The following is a 10,250-nucleotide window of genomic DNA, read 5'->3' as shown; positions in this document are numbered from 1 at the left end:
CAGATTAGCTACACTTCCTCCAAAATGGAGAAAGTTGGGAAAGCTCTTTTTGTTACATTTTTTGCTGTCACAATGTGTAATACTCGAGAATCTACCTCGATAAATAGTGTTGATGTAGTTTTCATTTTGACTGTAAATTCTGATTGGTACTCCAAGATATTGACAGTGACAAATATATCAAAACAGTTCATAAAATCATGGTTATTCTTAACTTACCTAACTCCTGGAAAATACTTGAGTAACAAGCTTAAAGGGCACTTTTGTTTTTAAAACATCTGTTTCTAAACCCATGCTATATCACCTGAAAGATACAACTTACTTATTGAATTAGGGCTCCTTAGAAGTTAAGTAGGTAAACCATGGAGACTGTTCCCTAACTTTTCCTTAGCTGCCATTTATTAAATATGTTCCATCTCATGAGCTCTGAGGCATTTCACTTTTAAGCACTCTTATTTCCTTTAAATTCACCTAAAACTTTATTAGACTCAGTCAGTACTGCCCACATACATTTAAAACATTCCCCATGGAGAAGATCAAAACATTCAAAATCTATATTTGATCTGACAACAGCATTATCATGTTTAAATTAGAAACAGATTAGACATAATTGAAGATAAAGAGGACACAAGCATCACTCCCATTTTGGTGGAGTGGGCTTTAAATTATCAGATTCATTCAGAATACATTACGCAGAAACATTGAATTGTTATCTTTAGACAGCCTTTTCTAAGAGTTTACAATTTCTCAGTTCAGTGAAGCTTGCCACCAGCTTGTTATCAGAACAAAAAATGAAAAATCATTTGGTTCAGAGCACAGAACTGATCTCACCTCTGAAAGTACACATTTTTTCTGATAACCAATGCTTCTTTGGACTGTAGAGGTACCGCTTCATGCTTTACAGTGAAGTCAATCTTTTTAAGATTCTTCCACGTTTCAGGTAATTCCTAACCACATTACAAGTGGATATTGTTTGTCAGTTTGCAGAGCCAAGAACGCCCCCACACACACACATACTTTCATTCTCCCCAACTTTCCTTGCTTTTCCCCCTTTCTGAAAAATACTAGGTGAGTTTATGTGATTCCTTCCCTATTGTTCTCATGCAGCGATAAAAATGAACCCTTTATGCAGAGTAACTTGCTAGATGCAGTTTATGGGAAAGAATAAAGTTTCTTTACATCTTGCATTTTCTAGTTAGAACCTGTTTACATTTATTAAATTTTGAAATAATCTTCAGCAACGCAAAAAATACCTCAGTGATGCAGCTCATGATAAAAGAATTTGCTAAATACATTATTTTGACCCACCCATAAGAAAGGCACAAAAATACACTAGTGACACCTGAATTTATTACTAAGCCCCAAATACATCAAGTCGCTTTGCTTAACCTGCTTAGCACTTAACAAGGGTGTGCTTGAACCCAATCTGGTCCAAAAATTAAAGCCATATTCCTTACATTCATGTTAGATATCCCAAAGGATGGCTCATCTGCTCTGTGAGCTATACCTGCTGCTTACAAGAAGATCAGACACAAGTCTAGTTTAATATGGACATGAACGCATTCACAACAGTGTAATTAGACACTGTAATTTAAAGGCAAAGATATACAAAGATAAATGTGTTTTTTTTCCTTGATGTTGTTTTGAAAAGGTTACATGGAGCTTTTGCAAACATCTGTGTTTACTCTAAATCTCACTCAACTTAATTTCACAATCCTGTGACACAGCCGAACCTCATTACCTCCTTGCAAGTTATATCGCTCAGAAAGTTTTCCTATCATTATTTGAAGAAAGTGGTTAGAAGTTTAATAAACACTAGCAATCCTCTGACAATGTGTAAATAAGAACAAAATGAAATAGCTGTCTATAAATTGTACTTTAAAATTTGTATTTCCATGCAGATGAAGTTTATTTTTCAGCTGCATTAAGAGGCATAACAGAGTAGAAACGAATAGTAAAGAAATTACTGGGAAAGATTCCCTGTTTTCATATGCAGTGTAAGTCTTTACGTTTCCTGCAAATGATGCTGGGAAAAAATAACTACAGAAGCACATTTAGTCATTTGGAAAAATCAGGTTGACAGCAAAACTGATTCATAAAGAACCAGTCTTTTACACACTGAAAAAAATCAAACATTATAATGGTGCTATTTTTACAGCTTCAATTTTTGGTCTGCCAACACTTCTCTAATTAAAGTTACATTAAAGAGCATAGTTCAAATGTTCAAGAGGATTACCTCCAATTCTCATGTACCATCTCTGCACCATTTCTGTACCTCTGTGTTCAAACAGGCACATACTCATCAGGGAGCAGCAAGCTGGCTGCTTCCCGAGGGAAGGGGAGCCAGGAGCAGAAAGCTACCCCAGCAGACCAAGGGCCTGGTCCCAGAGGGCCTCAAGGATGGCAGCAGTGCCAGGTGTTTGTAACTGGGTGCATCAATAGCCCCAGACACAGTCAGCAGTGAAACAGACCCTGGGTTCCAGCAGCAAGTACACCCAGGAGTGGTAAGGGACACAGAGATAAGGGCAAGCAGGAGCATGCAGCCACTGGAGTCCATCCCAGAGAACACACCTGGAGCACAAGTCCAGAGCCTGGTCCAAGCACCCCCAGGGGCAGGGTTGAGGGGATGCTGCAAGACAGAAACACTCTGTACCTCAGAGAAAGAGAGGCCACAGGGATGAGCTCCCATGGAGGGCCCTGGGTGTGGGGAGAAGCCCCAGGAAGAGCTGCTCAGGGCCATTATTAGTGCACTGATAGTTTGCACACCTGCAAAGTGATTAAGCTGCTAATTACCTGACCTACCTGAACAAAAAAAAAGGGATTCCCTAATCCTGCAAGGTCAAGATTACTCTGTAGATTTTTACAGTAAAGGGATTTAACCTGCCTCAGGTTATGCACAGAAAAACCTTTAATTTTTACCAGAAATGTTCATGTTTCAAAAATTATGTTTGTCCCGGCAGGGCAGTAGACAGAACCAGCCTTTCAACAGGTTTTATAAAAAACTTGTATATATCAAAATGCAGCAGTGGATTGCCCCATGTTTCATGCATTCATCTGGAATGTGAGAGAGCACCAAGACCAAGGTTCTGCTGTAAATCAGACAGTGGATTAAATCCACTATATCCCACATACTGTGCTGAACCCCCTGACCAGAAATCCTCAGCTATTTGAGCCATGTGACCCCACTGTATCCCTCAGCTCTGCTCTTAGCCCCAGGGGTTGGAGAGGAGCAAATATTACATTTTTGACTGCATTTCAGGATAAACTTAACTATAAGTACAAACATAAAAATAAAAGTAAAATCTTTTAGGTGGGCCTTCTGGGGCATATTTGTGGAACATGGAAATCCTATCCTGTGAAAGGCAGATCACGTAAACTAATGATACTGTCCGGCCTTGAAATCTATGTTCCATTAACAAAGGAGATCCATAGTTAAAATCTGACTTCAAAAATGCCTTTAGCACATGACTATTTAGGTGAAAATACTGCCTTCCACCAAGAAGTAAGTTTTTGTTCTAAGCATTTTAATTGATTCCTAGGAGGACAATACTGGTACAATATTGAAAAACACTTCTTATTAGGTTTCTTGGATGAAACTGGAGAACACTGAGAAAAAAGTACAATGTTCCTATTTTGGACCCAATTAAGTCAACAGAACATTTTCCTTGGAATTGGGAACAGACAACAAACACCACTATATTTTTAAAAATACAGTCAGTAAAAGTGTAGTTTTTAAAAAAACCAAACCAAATGTATTTAGGCTTTCTTTATACTTGCTGCTATATTAAGTCTGGATCAAAGTTTTAGAGCTGTTGTGTTGAATCCTTACCTCCAGTTTTCCATGGGATCCTCACCCCCAGTAATCACAGCTGCTATCCGAGTTCTCAAGAGGTCAGTTTCAAGACTTTGAAAACGTAATCTATGGATTCCTGGTCCTGCATAAAGATTGGATCACTGACGGTGTGGCTAAGCATTGAAACAGACTCCCCAGAGAAGTAGCAGAGTAACCATCCCTGCAAATGTTCAAAAAACAAGTAGACATGGCATTTTACCACAAGGTTTAATGGACATGGAGGTATTGGGTCAAGGTTGGACTTTATGCATAACCTTGGAGGACTTTATGATTCTATGGGTGTCTCATTATTTCACCCACAGCGGTGTACTCTCCTCCTCCCTCTTTCTTAGTCCACCTATCTCTGGTTTCATGAGTGAGCCTCTCCATTCAGCAATATGTAATGTCATAAAATGTTGAGGTAATTAGCACAGAACACTGAAAACTTAAAGCAAACCAAACACATAAAAATATTAATGAACAAGTAAATTCAATCAAATAAAACACCGAATCATGGTGTTCAGGCTTAGTTGGTGGGCTCCTATTTTCTCCTCTTTTTAAGCAAGTGAGAAATGCATTTCACATGAGTGACAAGTTTTTCTTGAGAAATATCATTGAATCATTCACCCTTGAGCATCTCTCCCTTTTCTGCATCTACTGCATGTGGTTCCAGTAATAATCCTATTGAGGTTCTTGGTGCTGCAGAATCAGGACTTGCTCTCTGACAGGAAGAAATAGTTTGATGGGCATTTGAGGGGATGAGTACAGCACTGTGATCCACATCCATCCTTTAAAAGAGTCTAGGATTGCTACTAATTTCAAGGAGTCCCTCTCCCAAAGAATGGATTGAAACTGCAAAATATCTCTATTGTCTCATGGCTTAAAGGGATGGAAGGGACTTAAAGAGGTCATTCAACCCATATATATAGAGAGAGAGAGAGTCTAAATCTGAGCTGTTTTCCTTAAAATTTGAGGTCCCCTTTTTAAATTCAATTCACCAATTAAATTTCAAAAGCTTGTTGTCAACTTGATCTGAAACAACTATTAAAAATTCTTCTGATTTGAAGATTCATTAACTTGTGTAGAATATTGGTCCTAAAGAAAATAAAAGAAACATGACGAACATGAGATTTTAGACAAAACAAAATAGTAGAATTATTTCTATTTCATTAATAGGCACAGGAAATGAAAGCAAAGGAATCCCTGCAAGAATGTAAATATCTGTTCTTTAGAATACAGTAAGTCTCATGAACATTGTGGACCCCTAGAATTCTAATAAAATTCCAGCTTCCCTTCACTAAGAAATTGTCCACTGGGCAGAAACTGCTTCACACATCCACTTTCAGCATCAATCCATTGACTACCACTCTTTGTCAAAATGTTGTTCCAGAACACAGACAGTGACCAAATCCCTCTTCTTCATACTTGGCTTGTTTCTTCCAGGGTATCCATCTGATCTACATAATGCTAAATGAACACCCAAAAGTGAAAAAGCACTAAAGGCAAAGATTAAAGAAACAAAAGACATCCTTAAAGCTAAGTCACATGCCAAGACCCAAGATATTGCACTGATGGCAAAGACAATTATAACTTGTCAGTTAGCAGCAGGTTTCCTGTCTGCTCTCTGAAACAACTTAATAGGAAATAACTGCTTGGATACATGTTTCTCAAGTATTATAATTTCTGTTTCATGCATCACACTAGCATCAAAAATTCAAAGTACCTACTGTCATCAGCTGGAGACAAAACAGTGCACTTGTTATTACTCACATCCTCCAATATGTTGATTTAACTTACAGCACTTGCTAGTGAGATGGACTGTGATTCAGATCCTTATGACCATAAATGTCACTTTCCAGCAGAGCTCCAAAAAATGCAATATTGTGTCCAACTTTGTCCTTTGTTTCCTTTTCACTATTGTACAGTTTAACCAATTTATATTTAATCTATTGTTGCCTGTGTAAACTGTGATTTTTAAATTTTTTATTTATAGGTATTTGTTTCCACAACATATAAAAACCCTGCAAAATGAAGAAATTGCACAAAGACTTTTGCATGTCCTGCTAGTCTAGCAAAAACACTCTTGCACAAAAACTTGCATTTACATTAAATTTCTAGCAAAATTGTTGCACTGTAATTCACTTAAACACTTTTGTCAGCTATCTGTGTACATAACCTCACAGCTTATAGAGAAGGAAATTTTTGCAGATACATAGCTCAGCTGTACTTGCAGATCCAGGAGCAGAAACAGTATCTGGTATCCTGATGAGAGTAGTAACTAAGAAAGCAAACATTCAACCTATAATCACAAAGAAACCAGCAGTTCTTGAGAAATGCCCAGCCTGGAATATGTAGAAGTCATTTGACACCAAATGCTCAGTAAAACAGGCACTGTAAAGCCAGACTGCCTGTGCACAATGCACAATTGAAAGTAGAAGGCAAATTCATGAGCCAGCTTTGAAGAGAGTCCATCTACCTGCAGATTTCAGTGTGTATTAGAAGGGCACCCTCAATTGAGCAAGTGAACCTGAAGAAGTTAAAAAGAAGTTAGCCAATATAATTTTAAAAATACGTGCTAGTGGCTGATGGAAATTCCTGGATACATTCATAAAACAAGAGAAGCAGAGGTTAAGGAGAGTAGAATATGACAATTCACCAGGAACAGAAGGGAAAAGTCCTTACAGCCTCTCTTGAGATATTAGCCTTCTTGGCATAAACCATTAGATCGGGGTGAGTCAGCTGGGAAAACAACTACATTCAAATGCCTAGAGGAAAGGTAAATTGTAACACTTAAAAAACAAAACAAAAAAAAGAAACAAAAAAACCCACGAAAACAAAGGAAAAGCAGCAAAAGTAAGAATAACTGAAAAGAGTATTTTCCAAAGTATTTGACAATCTGTCTATAGATGATGCAGTATCATAGCTGTTTTTGATTAGTCCACCCATAATATCACAGAAATTGCCATTGACATTAAGTCCAAAGAAGGTTTAAAAGTTATTTCACTGCTATTAAGAAAAAGCTGCACTTCAAATAAAGGAATGGATTTAAATGTTGCCTCAGTGTTTTCATTCAGATACTGAAGAAAACACTTGATAGCTTTGAACAGCCCATCTACAATCATGCGTTCTATGTATTCAGTGTAGAATTTCCATTCATCAGAAAGAGGATCTGTCTGAAGCAAATACTGATTGTCCTGGAAAGAGTAATTTAGAGAATCAGTAACAGGGGTTTAGAATTGCTCTTCCCAGTGTGTATTTCTTATTCCAGCTAACTGAGTCCAGGAATAAAGAAACTCTCACTTTGATGAAGAAAAGCATTCCCACTATTTACAACATAATTACCTTTTCATTGTAACTTTTACAAGTACATCTGGAACTAGTTACAGAAAACTATTTCCCTTTGGAGTTAGATTTGCATCAGCAAGTGCAAATGTTTGAAAACAGTACTAGCTTTTACTTAGTCCTGGCTTTCCTAAAAGTATTTACACCTATTTAGTAACAATAGCTACTCCCTGAAGAAAATATGTACTGGATCTACTATCATGTAGACTATCTGGCAAATCTTTTTCACTGTTTTTTGAATTGTACTTCACAGGGAGTTTTTTAAATCAATGGATAGAAGAAAGGACTTCTGTTTTTTTTCTGGACAAAATAAGTGTTTGACTCACTCTGTACAACATGCAGTTTCATATTATGCTTGAATATTCTCATTCTCTCATTCACGTTTTAATGCCTGTTCATTATGGTCACAAAGATCTGCATACTGCCAAGTCAGAGGCAGACATCAGTTGTCTGTCAAAACTCTCCAAATCATGTATTCTATTTGCTTTGCAGCATGATCTTCCACAGCCTCTGGTACAGATTTTAAATACAGTTGAATTTGCAGTACACGAAGAGTAAGGAAAACTCTTATTCTTTCTAAGGTTATCAGAAATATCTTTAAACAGATTCCTTCCTTCTTTGTTCAGTCTGTTCTATACCAAACCCAAATTTATCTAATATGCTGCAATAAACCATTAATCTTGTCACTTGGGAAGAGATTGACAATCAAATGTGCTCAGTCTTCTAGTTTCAAAAACACCTACTGCGATGTTCTCAGTGGATTCAGCCTTCTTGTTATGATATATAAGTTGAGTCTGCATCCTATTTACACATTAGCAACAACCTGGCTTTAAATGCAAACAAATTTCCAGGATAGCCTATAAAACTGAGTATTTCTCACTCTCTCCAAGAGGGATGACTGGATAGAAACAGGACAGCTTTCTCTTACTGCAGGTCCTCTTTTGTCTTTCTATCACAGCTTCTGTGTGAAATACTCAGATTTTAGTTCACTGACAATGCAGCCAAACTGGTAGAAATCTGAAGGTGGACATTACTCTGTTTTGAAACTGGATGATTTCAGTCTGTTCATATTACATAACAATTTATTTTGACACTAGGAAAGTCTTTTTACTGGCTATCCATATGCAAACTAGAACGATTTTAACCAATATCAATCCAACATGGCAACTTGGATTGAAAAGGTTCTAGCTAACTTTTACAGAGAAACACAGTATGCATCTGCCTGGTACACGAGATGTCATTTCCATCAGCAGGAAGAAGTCCTGTTAGATAATTTTTCTTCTTTTATCTACAAAGGAAACTCCCACTACTCACCTCAGTTTTGACAGTAGTTTTTAAAAAACACATATCTGAGAACTGGACTAAAATCAAACATGAATTTTATTTCAGTCCCTGAAAAGCATTCTGCTCAGCTTAATAATGGGACTTTCATCATCCTCTACTAGGATTATAAACCACTTCATCTTCATTTCATAAATTACCTGGTTGGAGGAACTAGTTCTACCCATGCATTTAATAAATGAATGCATTAGAAGTCAGCCTTTTGTATTCAAAGGAAACATACACTCAGTAAAACTACAATGTCTGATTAACTACAAACTGCAGAGTAACAACCATCTCACAAACAAGATAATTGCAAAAAATCGTTGATCACAGTTTGGTTTTGGTTTAGAATAGATGAGGACTTGATATTATTAGAGTTTTGTCAATTTTCTACTCTGTTTTTATATTCCCATACATCTGCCAAAAAGAATCTTTTTTATTTACTGTGCAAAGTGCATCTCCTGCAATATGAAAGCACTGCAACCTCTTGGTGTTAGGAGGGTGTTGTAAAATCTCAAGAAATTACACCCATTGAAGAAATAGCAGAAATCTACAGAATCACAAAAGATTTTGTTATTCAGAAAAAGACAATTAGACACCAAAAAAAACCCCTTTCTCAAGTTACCTCATCATAACTACAGAATTTACTGAAGCAGAGTTTATATCAGCCTTGTGAAAGCAAGAGCTACAAGTCTTTGCCATCTGTATCCTACAGTGTTGGTTTCTTCATTTAGATCTCATGTACAATATTCTTTTGAGCTTTGGCCACACAAATTTTGAGCAATACTTACAGATGACTGATGTGCCGAAAATGTGTTCCATGCCTGAGAAGCCTCTCGTAACTCCTAAGACCATTTTAAACTTCTTGCAGTCACTGGTGTGTTTTCATAAGATGCATTAAATCCATTCCTTAACTTAAACAAACAAAAATACCTACAGTAAGAGATTTCTGTTTTATGATCACATAAACTGCACACAAAATGCCAAATTCACTCTCAGTGACTAAAGAAGTAACCAAAATCTCTGTCTCTCAGCAAAAACCCAAGGGCTTCCTGAAACAAGTTACTCTGGATGACAGAGGAATTTCAGGTGCTGCACAGACACGCTTTCCTTCCCACCTTTGTGAAACAGCCTACAAGCATGGAGCTTATGCTGGCTGCAGGCAAGTCTGGTTACTGTTTAGGAATCCCAGTGGCTTTTCTGACAGTACAAGAGGGTTCCTTTGGCAAAATTTCAACAGTAAACATGGATGACACTAAAACAGTTATAAATTCTTATAAACAGGGCTATAAACACAGATGAAGACACTATTGTATAGTTATGAGGTTCACGAAGAGGAGAGATTTATCAGACCTCAGCGTGCCTTGTCACCATACAGATCTGGACACTTACTTCAAGGGCATTGTGAAATCTAATTTCTGCTGCAGCTGCCTCTTGCCATATGTTCTTTTTTAATATTTTTCTTACAGAGAAACAGTTTCTTCAAACTTTGTTGCAGAAATTTTCCTCTTCTCCCACAGGATCTCTGCAGAAATTAGAGAAATCAGGAAGAAAAAATTCAATGAGGAGTATACTTCCAAGCATGATTCAATGCTCATTGAATGGATTATAAAAGTCAAAAAGCATCCTATGAGAACTTTATGAGTACATTTCCATATTTTTCACGCACGTCAAAGTATACCTTTAATTGCTTGTATAAAGATGTGCAGATCTGAGCTTGTAGAGACAGGAAATAGAACCAAAATGTCATGGGCTA

At 37.1% G+C, this 10,250-nt stretch overlaps 1 long non-coding RNA gene across 1 annotated transcript; it reads right to left on the bottom strand.

The window, feature by feature from the left end:
• Nucleotides 1–3,837: 3,837 nt before the first annotated feature.
• On the bottom strand, nt 3,838–10,022 carry LOC148223197 (uncharacterized). Its single transcript, XR_015804829.1, has 3 exons — nt 9,887–10,022; nt 9,286–9,408; nt 3,838–4,010 (listed from the first exon to the last, which is right to left on the bottom strand). It is a non-coding gene; the product is annotated as an uncharacterized LOC148223197 (long non-coding RNA).
• Nucleotides 10,023–10,250: the final 228 nt, after the last annotated feature.

Source organism: Sturnus vulgaris, chromosome 7 (genome assembly GCF_052056855.1).
Source record: "Sturnus vulgaris isolate bStuVul1 chromosome 7, bStuVul1.hap1, whole genome shotgun sequence".
Classification (NCBI taxonomy): Eukaryota; Metazoa; Chordata; class Aves; order Passeriformes; family Sturnidae; genus Sturnus; species Sturnus vulgaris.
This window is presented reverse-complemented; position numbering and strand designations above follow the sequence as displayed.